The 13,866-nt window shown below is 35.9% G+C and overlaps 1 protein-coding gene and 1 non-coding gene across 15 annotated transcripts in view; both read left to right on the forward strand.

Annotated features, from left to right (window-relative positions):
* The window catches only part of AKAP6 (A-kinase anchoring protein 6), a 554,746-nt gene that overhangs the window by 436,587 nt on the left and 104,293 nt on the right, over window positions 1–13,866 (forward strand). The gene's annotated exons all lie outside the window — the stretch shown is intronic.
* On the forward strand, window positions 680–786 carry LOC122223299. Its single transcript, XR_006204184.1, has one exon. It is a non-coding gene; the product is annotated as a U6 spliceosomal RNA (small nuclear RNA).

Raw genomic sequence — 13,866 nt, forward strand, 5'->3', positions numbered from 1 at the left:
TTTCTGGTTTTTTGTAAAATAAATTAGAGGAACATTTAAGCTCCTCATAAGAAAGGGTGTTTGTTAGGTTCACTGCCACCTTTGGCTCCAGAACTGCTCCATACTATGTGTATGTTTCAGTTAAGTGACTGCATGGAAATGTCCCTCACCTACTTTTTTGCATTTCCTATTTTTAAATTATGTATCTTCAATGGTTATAATCATATGTAGGCTAATCTGGCTTGTAGCTAGAAAAAAAAATGTATGATGTATGATTACACTTTACATGATATGAACTGGGAATTACTTGTTTTTTTTAAAAAAAGGACTACCAAAGTTTAATGATGAAAACCAAGTATTATCATTGTCAAAGTGGTCTTGATATAAAAATAATAAATGTTAGGTTTAATGTTCCATACATTTACATCAGTAAGGCACTGGTTGTCATCTATAACTGCCTATATCAGGAAGGCATTGGTTTTCATAACCATATCATAACGACACTAAATCATATAACTTACAATGTAAGTTATACCATAACCAAGTGTATAAGATATGCTACTGAACCCAAATATTATGTCTGTATGATTATTCCAAGTTTTTATAATTTATTAGAATTTCATGCATGTATTCTCAAAACAGGAAGGTGGGGATAGAAGGGAACCTAGATGATATTTTAGTTATTTCAAAAAAGGTCCTGGTGCAGTCTTCGGCAACACATACACTAAAATTGGAACAGTACAAAGGAAATTAGCATGGCCCCTGCACGAGGATGACACACAAATTCATGAAGCATTCCATATTAAAAAAAAAAAAAAGTCCTGGTACCTGTTCAGAATAGTCTGGAGAACCCTGGATGGGAAAAGCTTAACCATAGTACTTTCACAGATAAACTCATTAACTTGCTTTTTTCTTGTCCTAATCTTGCTACCATGTCCAACCTTAGAAAGAGGTAGATTTGTGGTTGAGGAACATCATATTTGGAGTATTAAGATTGTCCAAAACCAACTATTTCCTTTACTAAATTTCCATCCTGCCTTAAATCCCAGCCTTAAGATTCATTTCTTTGGGGACGCCTGGGTGGCTCAGTCGGTTAAGTGTCTGACTCTTGATACTGGTTCAGATCACAATTTCACGATTCATGGGATTGAGCCCTGCATGGGGCTCTGTGCTAACAGCACAGGGCCGACTTGGGATTCTCTCTCTCCCTCTCTCTCTCTGCCCCTTCTCTACTTGTTCTCTCTCTCAAAATAAATAAACATTAAAAATTTTTTTAATTCATTTCTTTGAGGTGAAAAAGAGTGCACTTTACTGGATGCAGGTATTCTATGGGGGTAGGAGAATAATACTGAATTAAATGTCAATTTTAACATTTAGTTTAAATGGAAGGGCACTAGGAGGGGAAGATAGAAGGGGTAGAGAGAAGAAATCTAGGAAGGGGACCAAGGATAGATGTTATTTATTCCACCATTTGATAAAAAGGGAAGTACATTCATGTGTGTGTGTGTATGTGTGTGTGTGTATGTGTGTGTGTGTGTGTGTGTGTGTGTGTGTGTGTGTGCGTGTTATGAGATAGGAGTAGGATGGAGGGAGAAAAAAAACTAAATTGGTCAAATCTTACTATTTGACTATGTTAGTGCCCCCTGTGCACATTCTTATTTAATGCTCACAATGATCCTGAATTATTTTTCCCTACTTCATGCATCTGAGCCTGAAACACAGAGAGGTTAAGTGACTAGCTTAAAAGACAACTTGTGCCTCAGGTTAGACTAGGGTTTGCTGAAATTACAAACAACCCCCAAGTCTCAAAGGTTTACAGTTATGAAGATTTACTTCTCACAGGATCAGTCACCCTCTTAAATACTCCTTCAATGTGGCAAAGAGAAAAGAGAGTTCTGGAGGGTCTCACTCTTGCCATTAAACCTTTACCTGGAAGAGACACAGTTCACTTCCTTTCAAAATCATGACCAGAAGTAATCACACGGCTTCACCCTACTCCAAAGTGGATGGGGAAATGCATCTCTACTCTATGCCTGAAAGGCAGAAAGCAAGAAATTGTTGTTGGGCTGTATCAATAACTATCACAAGAAATAAGTCACTTTGAACCCAGTCTGGGTGGCTCTAATACCCACAATCTTTCTTTCACGTGCTCCTTGCCTGCTCACTATTGTCCCATATTTTCTCCTCCACAAGAGGAAAAATTCTTGCAAATGCATTTTCCTCCCTCCACATGAGCTTTTGGTGCCTAGATAAGAAAGAAGGCCCTACATATTAAATGGAACATCAGCAGAGAAAGCATGATGGACTTGGGTTTGCTCTATAGCCAATCATCAGGCTATTCTGTGAAACTCCCCAAACTTTCTTAAGCACCTTAGCACCCTGGGAAAGTGTTACCATTTTGAGTCTCACGGGAACCTCCCATGTTTTGTCAGACTCAGGAAAGCTAAGGCTGAAAAAATTTATGTTTTTGGGTGAGATGCACTAAAGACAGCATTGCCCTAGGAAGGTTCAACCTCATGGATCCTGTTATTGCCAAAGGGAGTTACTGAAGAAGGGTCCCCATGGAGAGATACTCTAGAGGAATATCATTTGCAGAAAAGCCATTTTCCAGTCCTGTCAAGGAGGCAATTTTAGTTCTCAGAAACAAGGGCATTCCCAAGCATATTTTTAATAATGTTGGCATTTGCAGAGCTCATACATTCTTAAACTAGGCACTTCTGTGACACTCTGTACCTAATGAGGCACACTGGGGTAAGCTAAGAAGGAAGTGGTGCTCCTGCTGAACCTTCATTCATTTACATAAGACACAAAACATAAACATACACGCACATACATACACACCCATATTTTCTTGTACTGAAGCCAAGAAAGAGTCAAGCAGGCTAATACCTTTGGGGTTGTATAATTTTTATTCTAAATATTTTTAGACCACAGATCTCCAGTCTTTCTCCAGAAGGACATCTATACATCCCAGTAACTCATCTGAACACACTATTTCAGCCTCTTTCTAAGTAATTGATTCTATATGCTCACTGACATTTGCTTAAAGAAAATTTGTGACTTGTGATATTTCCCTTGTCATCTCATTTTATCCATTAAAAAGTAGGAAGTTTTGTTTTTGAAAAGTAGGCAGTTTGTGGGAGAGGTATAACACACACGTGGTTATGCACACACATTTATGTGTGTTTACAGATATACACATGCGTCTACAAAATATTAACTCATTTAGTTAAAAAAAATCTTTCATCAGGATTGAATCTGGATGAAACCAGATTCCTTGGACCAGATATGCTTGTAGTCCCAAGACATTTAAATCATGCATTTGTAAATAACTATATAAACTTCCTTCGTATATGCCAAGTTTCAGTTTGGAGCTCATTTCTAGGTTATAAATCTGGGCATATTGGATTTTGCTACCTTAATTAGAATAGTTTACTCCTTCAATATTCATAGGTGCATCCCTAAAAGAGCCCTCCTTGAGAATAATTTAGCCATGAGTACTTTGTTATAACTAAGTGAATATTTTTAGTGATGATAGATTTGGACTATGTGGACCAAATTTGAGAATGAATGATTATAATTTTTGTTAGACTCCACACTCCAGGATGGCAAGGTTCATGTCCGTGTTGTTTATTGCCATATGTCCACTGCCTAGTGCAATACCTGGCACATAATAGAAACTCAATAAATATAAGTTGAGAAGCACTTCTCAAATAGGTTTATTTAATAATATATTAATTAAATTCTATCAATCAGAACTATGCTATCATTTCATTACTTTTGCAAGAGAACAACCCTGTTGTCATGCTCTGGTAATGAAACATCATGGCATCCTCTTATATTGTATAAAAAAAAGAAAAACAAAAATCTCTCTCATTTAAAAACCAAAGTGCATTAAGTGTAGTTCTTAATACTCAGAATACTTGAATTTGACCAGATTGGTATCAGGGAGAAAGACAGGGTGGTAAGGAAAGAAAGAGGGAGGGAGGAAGGGAAGGATAATGATGCCCATGTCTGAGACAAATGGTACAAAAATGTATAACTAATCACCATAATTCTGTAGCTAGTCTACCACCTCTCAAACTGTAATATTTGTTGATGTATTTTATTTATGTAGACATTATAATTACTTATTTCATATAAGGATAACATGTATCATGCAAATATAAAACCTAAAAATAGAACAATAGATACAGGTGAACATGCACAGCCATTAGAAATGGTAGGAATATCAGCACATTTTTTTCTTCTACCATGGTTAATGGGAGAGTTTATTGACATATTTGTTGTAGAAAATTGGCTTCAGAGGAGTATGTATATCTAACAAAGTTGTCGTGAAGGAAGTGAGAAAAACAATAAGAGATTTGGACTCTAGCTCATCATGATGAGGGTGGATGGATGGAGCCTAAAAGACTGATTCATCGTTCCAAAGTTACAGCTAACTAACTCAGAATATGCAACTTAAAAAATCCACTGCTGTAATGTCAGAAGGCTGAAATGTAATGTTGAAATTTTCTCCCACTCTTTCATTTAAAAAAAAGTTTCACACTTCATAATTTTAAAACTAATCCTCATATATGGTCATTTATATTTTTTACTTAGCCATTAATTATAAGATTTATTGATTTTAAGCAATTAAGAAAAAGCTAAAAGATGTACTATTTATAATTAGAATTTGAGAAAGATTTGTGATGAATTTATTGCTCCTATTTATGTCCACCTTGACATCCTTCCCACTGAACTTTGTCCTTCCTCCTCAGCTTTCTTCAGCTGAGACATGTTGAGATTTGAAAATAAGTGTGAAGAGCATTCCTCTCTGTGTGATTTTTCTCTCTTCTTCCTCAGTCTCTTCTGCCTGTTGATGCTGAAGATCCATTCTGTGAATCACTGGATTTCTTACAAGCCATGAACAAAAATCCTCATGTTCATTAAAACTTAAGCTAATTGAATTCTTGTTCTACAACATGGGAATATAGCAAAATAACTCAAATTTGGCTAGCATTTTATAATCCATGTTTTGATGATAGTTTAAGAGGCTCTGTCCGTCCAAGTTTGGGTTAGAAAAAGAAATGAAGTATGGAAACACTGTCAGAAGCCTTTTCTGTTTACAAAAAGATCCAGGGATACCATGAGTAATGCCAGAAATCTCATGTGAAAGCCAGCTCTTGTGGGATTTTTTTTGAGCTCACCAAGTTCAGGAAATAGACAGTTCCAGAAAGCTGATTGGAGTTCAAAGATTTTTTTTTTAAAATTAACTGAAGTGAATAATTGTATTCTCTGTCCATTGGCCAACACTGCTGCTCAGATCTGTGCTCTGCTGGGGGCGTACGTCTCCCTGGGGCTAGGTAATATTGGGCACTTGGTAAATACTTTCTGATTTAAATTGCCTGCGTAATGAGTGTTTTCTTCTGAATCTTCCAAAGTGAATCTCTTAGAGGTTTTGCACAGTTATTTATTTCCATGGGAAGTAAGGATGTTACCTGGAGTTTCAGGACTGCAAGTGACCTCATAAGGACCTTCATTTCATTTCATCTCTTCCAAGGATTGTTTTTCCTCCATCCCAGATAGGAGAGAATTTGTCCTCCATTAAAGATCTTTCCAGAGGGAATTCCACAGCCGCCCATTAAAATGTTTAACAACTCTCTCTGCCCTTAAAGTCTTCTTATATCTAGTGTAAATCCCTTCTGTTGTTAGGTTTAATTGTCAAATCGGCCAGAATCCATGGTCTGTAATTAAACCTCTTCTTTCTGTTTTCTATACAGTCACATTTCTCAAGCTTTTGCAGGTTTCTTTTCAAGTTAAAAAATCTTTTAGAAGTCCTTTATATCAGCTTTGTCTATACTCCATCTAACTGAAACCACTTCTGCCCTCTTTCGTAGGAGAAAATATGCTAATATTGAGACAGTACTGGTAAATCCATATATTTGAGGGGCTTTAACAAGCTCCACGGATTTCTCCATCAGGTTTTTCAACTCTCTCTTATTAACAGTTAATAAAATACTTCATGGATGGTTTGGAAGAGGAATATGGCCTGTCTGAGATGGTATGACTTACAGTGTATACCTAAAGAAAAAGGAGTTTGAAAAGGAAAAGAAAATGATATAAAAGTGGGCTAAAAAATCCTCTTCCCATTTAGGGACAGAGCTGCTGCTTCTCCCAGTGGATGTGTAATATATTATTTATGTAAGAGAGAGCATCATGCTTTTGGCTCACATTCCATTTGGAGCACATACAGTATGACAGTTTCCTTGGCTTATTGTTGTATATATGGCTATCTATTTTTAATACATTGCTTTTGTCTTTTTTTCATGCTTGCTTACATCTGTTGTTATGAAAACTGACATAAAGTTTTTAAACATAAAAGAAGTGATGGAGAAGGGGATGGTAAGAGACAAACAACATTTCAAAGGAATGCAAGATGGAGAAACAGGAGCAAAGTCTCCATGGAGAGAACCCAAAGCAGCCTCTTCAGGATAAATGGGAGGGAGGGTCAGAATATATCTCTGTAGTCACAGAGAAAAAATGGTCATGAGGCTACAGAAAGCATTTCTAAGTTAGAAGGAGCATAGTACATTTTCCACCAAAGTGTTTAGACTTTTTAAGCTGTAGTTTTCAAACCTGTGAAATGGGGATAGGGATAGCACCCACTTTGAAAGGTTGTCAGGGTTCAATGAGTAATGTATGTAAGGGGTTCATCCTTGTGCTTGGTAAATAGCTTAATACATAAGTAATACAGAATCAGGGGCTAACAAACTATAGTCTGAAGGTCAAATCCAGCCCCCAGCCTGTTTTTTAAATAAAGTTTTATTGGAACATAGCCAGGTGCGTTCATTTATATATCACCTGTGACTCTTTTTATAGTTCAGTAAGAGGGTTGAATAGTTTCAACAGTGACCATATGTCCAGCATGCCTAAACTATCTGACTCTTTGCAAAAAAATTTTACCAGTCCCTGGTATAAATAACTATTATGTCAACTCTTTCGTAATATACATTATTCTACAGACTTGAATGATTTTCCAATTCAAATTTTCTATCTGTTGTATCACAATAATACCTGTTGAATATCGTTCTTTTGCCCAAGGTTCTAGTTTTCCTTTTGTAACAACCCAAAGTCGGCCTGTTTTCCTTGCTTTTCAATGTAGCATTAAATGGTTAATTGGTTCATTTCACCACCAGGTGGCCTCCTATGCTCTATTGTGCTTGTGGGACCCAAAGGAAAGCAGAAAATGGATCTAATGCACTTCTTTTAACTTTGGCTGTGATTCTGCTCTTATTAGCACTTCTCTGGTGACTCCACTGCTCTGAAATTGCTCTATATTTATATTTGGCCCCGAAACATAAATTCACATTGACCTTTTTAGAAGATGAATTATAGATCAGAGTTAGAAAGAGTTAAAAAGTAAAAACAAAATAAAAATATATAAATGCATACTCACACATACATCAAAGTGATTTTTTAAAAAAAGAAGTTTGGCTATCGCTATAAGAGGTTTACCATGATTCAGTATTATTCTCATATGTGTACTGGCAGAGTTAACTAATCCTGAAGCTTCCACAGGAAAGACAAAAGCCACTGCCACTCAGATGTCCATATGTTAATTTCTCTTGAAGAGCATAGGTGGACTTCACCTCAGTGCCCCAGTTTTATTAAGTTATTTTATTTTCTAGATTCTTATTTTGAGTTTTATTTTATCTTATTTTTGAGCTTTACTAAAGACCAGTGCTTGGCGAGGAAGATTAGAAAGCTGTGTGATAAAGTGCTAGAGAAGGAGGCTGGATTCTCCGTGGGCAATGACTCTTCTCCCCGCAGGTTTCATTTTCTTCATCTGTTGTAAAACCAGAAGGATGGACTGGGAGCCTCTGAGGCCCATTCCAACTTCAGTATTCTCTCATTGGTGAAAATCAATGATTGATCCAATTAGTAATTGATTTGATATGAACAATCTGGCAAAACCAGAATTTTAGGAACTCAATTTCAAACGGTAAGGAAACAAACTCATGGGTAAATATAATTTTTTGGAAAACTACCATAAAAAGTGTATAGTTTCTAAATGTCAAATTATTTTGGTTCATTTCATATGGTGTTCATAAATGCATACTTTATGAGACTTCTAGACCTTTCCTTTACATTTTACTTTCGTTCAGCGGTAGATAATATTCAGTTGGATTCTCAACAGTGTCTTAAATCTGTCATGGAAGTTTAGCTTTCTCTTTGATGTCTTATTTTCTACACATTTAAATTTTCCTACCTTTTTCTTTGGACACAATGATCAAATCCTCAGATTTCTTTACAGCAGAAAATAGATATACTCACTTATATTTCCATTGAAAATGGGTCATTTTATATGGTACAGACAACCTGTTCTTACTTTCTGCCTGAGTTGGGATACGCACATCACTGGTTTGTATTTGAATTGTCACATTGGATGTCATGGCAAATACTGCTAAAGGCATTTAGCTGTCTATGAGGAAAGGACCAGAATTGTCCCTAGGGCATTTTGGTAAAGAACAGGCTCACGTTTGAATTCAGAGTTACCCAGGGAGACATTGTGACAGGCAATCTCTCTAATTCCGAATTCCCTACTGGGACTACTTCTCTGGAGAGCTATCTGGTTAAAGGCAGATTCATACTTGCTTGGGGAAAAATTGATTACAAGGCTTTTCCCACTTTGCAAACTGCACTAATTAGTATCAAGCTCAACTAATAATATATGAAATTTGCATTACTTTCTGTTTGCATAAGCATAAACATTTCCTACTTTCTTTTTTTCTCATGTATTTTTAAATATATGTTCATATGTCACATGTTGATGTCTGATACATATTAGGAATGAATGGTCTAATACTTCACCTTTACTTTAAAAGTAGGGAAAAGTAGAAAATGATGCTGTCCAGTCTGTTGGGGATTATTATATGCTATGAAAAAACAAAATAAAAGGAAGATTATCCTTTTTCTTAAGTAATTTATAATCCATTTGGAAAAGCAAAACCAAAAAACACGAAAGAATAGTAAAGATAACAAATATGTGTGGTACCAAAAAATAGTGCTAGCCTTCTTAGAACATCTTCATAGAAGAAATGATATTTGAATTGGGACTCGCTGGATGGAATGTAAATAGGTGGAATGGATATAGGTGCATTGCAGAAGAATGGGATGTGGGGGAGGAAAACCTTCAGAGGTAGGGGTTGGTTTGGTGTGACACCCAACGAGGACTTTACCAAAATCAGGAAGATACACTGGAGAAGAGTAGGAAATGAGCAACACATCATAATACTTTTGTCCATGTGTTCAATTAAAGTCAACAAAAGGCAAGAGACTTTCCTATTGAATGTTGAATCCTAGATTCAGTGTTTTCTTTAGTGAAGGGAAGTTATATATATAAACATACAAACTAATGGCATAAAGGAGATGAGAAAAGTTATGCAAAAGGTCATATTTTCTTAGCAGGCAACATTGGATCAAGTTTGAACAAACACTTATATATAGTGCTTTTTATGTAACAGAGCTGTTCTAAGATCTTTGCGTATATGAATGCATTCAAACCTCACAGCAAGCTTGTGAAAGAAGTATCGGTAGTATCCCCAGATGAGCAACTAAGGCACAGGGAATTGCACAGTTAGCAAGCAATGCAAACAAATTTTGCTGTCCAGTTTGTTGGGGATTATTATATGCTGTGAAAAAACAAAATAAAAGGAAGATTATCCTTTTTCTTAAGTAATTTATAATCCATTTGGAAATGCAAAACCAAAAATGGGCAATCTAATTCCCAGCATATATTTTATTTTTATTTATTTATTTATTTTTGCCAAACTCTTTGAATCTCACTGATTCACAAATCAATATATTTGGCATGGGTCCTTGTCTATTACCATGTTTATAGAACCTAGTGATCAAATGGTTATGTGTATGTAGGTTTTGAGAAGTAGTTTTACTAGGTAATATCAACATATTCCCTCCTCCTTCCATTAATGGTAGAGAAAAATAGTAACATTTTGTTGATATATTTTCTAGAAGAAGGAAACTGTATATACATAGTTAATAAATATGTATTATAATAAATATATATAATATATGTTATATATAAATATTATTTACCTTTTCAGTGACTCCATTCCTGTGTGACCTATTTTATTCTCTAATGTGAACGGCAGTTACAATACATTATTCCTAAGACATATAACAAAAACAAATGGGAAATATGCAGTCTTACCTTGCAAATGGGTAACAGATGAGAATGTCATACTACAAACATATTAAAATCAAAGACTTTGTTTTAAAATAGTACATTATACATAGAAAACTGAAATTTCATACAAACAAGATCTATTTATATCTTAAAATGTCTATGGTGGATAAGTGGTAAGTATATCATTGTCCCTGTTTTACAGATGGGATGACCAAGGAAATATGAAATAAAGTCCCTCACTATAGCAAGCCACCATAAAGCAAAGGCAGAAGTAACAGTCACAGAGAAAGTGGTGCCCAGTCCAGGGGCTCCCTATTGATATGCTTAGAGAAAATCCAACAAAATCACAAATGTTAGGACCTATTTCTTCTTGAAAAGTTATCCAGCGTTATGGCTGCCCTAAATGGCCACATTCTAGTACTTCTGCTTTTTTTTTTGTTTAGATCTCCACTTGCTAGATTTTTGCAGCCCCTATGCAAAATTTTAAGTCATCATTATCATATTCTTTCATCTGATTATTTCAGAGGAACCATTCACCGAAAACCTTCTCTCTAGCTGTGATTTCTTTCCCCTTCTGCAACATTCTCTATTTTTATTAGTTTTTATGCTTTATTCTCTGTGGACTGTTACTGTTTCCCCTATCTGGGAAAACCTTTGTAATTTCCCCTATTTACTTATTACTTTCTCTCCATCTATCTGTGCATTTCTTTCATTTTGTTCTCTAAATCTTTACTCCCTCCTCTTTCTCACTTTTATCAGTCTTGTGATTGGATACACACACACACACACACACACACATTGTGTTTCTTTTTGATGGATCTGTTCCAATAAACTTCCTTGAATGTTTATGGCAGACTCCCTCACATAGCTGGAAAAATGCTGAAAAGCAAGTGTCATAACCAAGGTTTGTTTATTCTTTGTAGTCTTAGTTTATGCTAAGAAATTTTCACCTGTACCTTAGAGCTTCTTTAAATTATGAGCCATTTTTCTTCTGAACAACTATGACTATCAGTGAGAGCCTACCTGCCCTTTTAGCCTCAACTTCATGCTACCAAAAATTTGTGGAGGTTTGGAAGATGAAATTATACCAAATGAATCTGGCCATAGAAGCTGCAAGGGTGGAGTTCTTAAGTGTGTTTTGACCACCCAGAAGTCACTTTATTTTTTTGTTTGTTTGTTGTGTGTGTGTTTAATTTATTTATTTAAATTAAATTCAATGAACATGCAGTGTAGTATTGGTTTCAGGAGTAGAACCCAGTGATTCATCCCTTACTGAAGACCCCACTTAAAGGGAGAATTACAGGCCAATATCCCTGATGAACCTGGTTCCAGTCACTTTGAATGGCATTCTTGACCTTATTTACTTTGTACTCCCAGGGCCTACTAATTTCTTCACAACTCTGGACTGATATCTACAGATGTGTTTTCAAGAATAACAGCATAGCCTAGCAAATTAAGCTAAATTCCTTCTGAAAATTCTGTTCTGGATTTTAGAGATATCTTACCGACCTTGGGCAAGTCACTTAGCTTCTGTGTATCAACTTCTAATCTGTAAGACAGAAGTGATATCACTTACTTTCCCCATGGGCTTGCCATAGGAGAACAAAAAAGAAAACAATCCATTGAAATGGCAAACTTTCTGATGCTGAAGCAACAAACAGCGCTTAAAGCTTAAAGCCTGAAGCCTCTAGTTTATTTCCTTAAGATCTCTCTGTAGTAAATATGGACACGTACCCCAAAGAAACCAATCAAAGAGGCTACAACAGAAAGATTTTTAAGTCTATAGCAGACTGGCGTTGGAACTGGAAATTGGACCCAGCCTCTTGCATCGTGGTCAAATATTATTGCTATGAGAAAACTGTGAATTCCCAAAAGGTGTCCTTAAATATTGAAAAGGTTTCTTTCACCTTCCTCTTTTCCCTGATACTTTTTATAGAAGCTTTTCTTATGTTAACCATTCCTGGCCATGGGAAACAATTAACTTTGTTCACAGTTTCTGTCTAAAAATTGAGAGTAATACTTCTATATTGGAAGTTCTGATCAAGTAAGTTTTTCACTGAGCATGATGTTCATTTTATTATTATTATTATTATTATTATTATTATTATTATTATTGAGAGAGACAGAGACATTGTGACCAGGGGAGGGGCAGAAAGAGAGGGAGAGAGAGAATCCCAGACAGGTTCCGCACCATCAGCACAGAGCCTGATGTGGGGCTCGAAGTCACGAACTGTGAAATCATGACCTGAGCTAAAACCAAGAGTCGGATGTTTAACCAACTGAGCCATCCAAGTGTGCCTAATGTTCAAAGATAAATGGAGGCAAAATCACATGCTTCTCATTTCTGTGTACTAATACTAGACCTGACATATATTTCAACAGATGATATGGGCTCCCTTGGCCTTTTTGGGGGGAGAAATTCAAATGAATAAAATGTTTTCCAACTACCTTCTACATCTAACCCATAATGCTAAAAGTTACAGTGGATAAAGGGTGATCAACACATGATCCATGATGTTACACACTCCACTGTTGGAATTTATAATGTAATTCTGTAACTACATTCATCCTCATCTGCTGTGAAGGTACTAGAGTACCCTCAAAAAAGTGGCCTAAGGCATCAAATATTTGACAGTTCAGGGATTTGGGTGGTCACCAAGAAAAACTCCGTGGCATTTGGGTCTGTTAAGATTATAGATGTAAAAAGTCATAAGTGCTCTAAAAAGAAAAAGCCTCGATGTGAATACATAAAGGTGCGATGGCATTTCCATTGTGTTTTGAGAGCAGTAACTCTGGAAATGTTTTGACTGGCTTTGTCTTAAAACATACAAACATGGTGAGTTGTGGATATGTTTCTCAGAGCTAGTGGCCATAGTCCCTGGGGAACGCCCATTTGCACTAACCTTGACAAGATAGTTTTTTATAATGGCAATAGGGGGGAAAGTGCTTTCGGCCTTCATTTGGGCCACTGATTCTCATGGATTTCCAAAGTCACCATGTTCTGAAGCAATATCTTTTTGATAAACTACTATGGCTACAGTATTCTACCTCTCATTTTTCTTGTCATCCTCAAAGAGAAAGCAAGGCATTCTCTTTGAAGAAGCATTATCAACAGCATTAACATGAGAAATATATAGTCTCTTCCTTATGAAATTAATTTGGCATTATTTTTGAGGTGCGCAATATCTTGGCAACTGCTTTGGTTTAAAACTCTGTGATTTGGGAAAAGCACGTTTCAGAATGTTTAATTCAGCAATACAAAAGGCACTAATGAAATATGCATGTATGAATTTTATATCATATTAGTTCCCTCTTTCTTGAAATCTGAATAAAAGCCAAACATCTGGATTATGTTTGAAAAGCCTGAATTTCCAATTTTCAGAGAGATTCAATCTATTTTGACATTGCACACTTAGCCTTAACATTTACAGTGTGCTATTAACATTACTTGCAATTGTAAAAAAAAAAAAAAAAGTCCAGATTTAAACAAACTCGGTGCCTCCTAATACTAAAAATATATCTATATTTGAAATGGCTGCTGCTGCACAACCATATACGTCCATGGTGTTTAGGCTTCATCAGCATTTCTATTATAAATACTTGCATTGAACAGGCCTATAATTCAGCTATAGAGATATGGGGGTAAGCTTTGATATATAAATTCTCCTATGGTTATATATTAAAACAACAAACAGCAT

This window comes from Panthera leo, chromosome B3 (assembly GCF_018350215.1).
Source record: "Panthera leo isolate Ple1 chromosome B3, P.leo_Ple1_pat1.1, whole genome shotgun sequence".
In the NCBI taxonomy this organism is placed as follows: Eukaryota; Metazoa; Chordata; class Mammalia; order Carnivora; family Felidae; genus Panthera; species Panthera leo.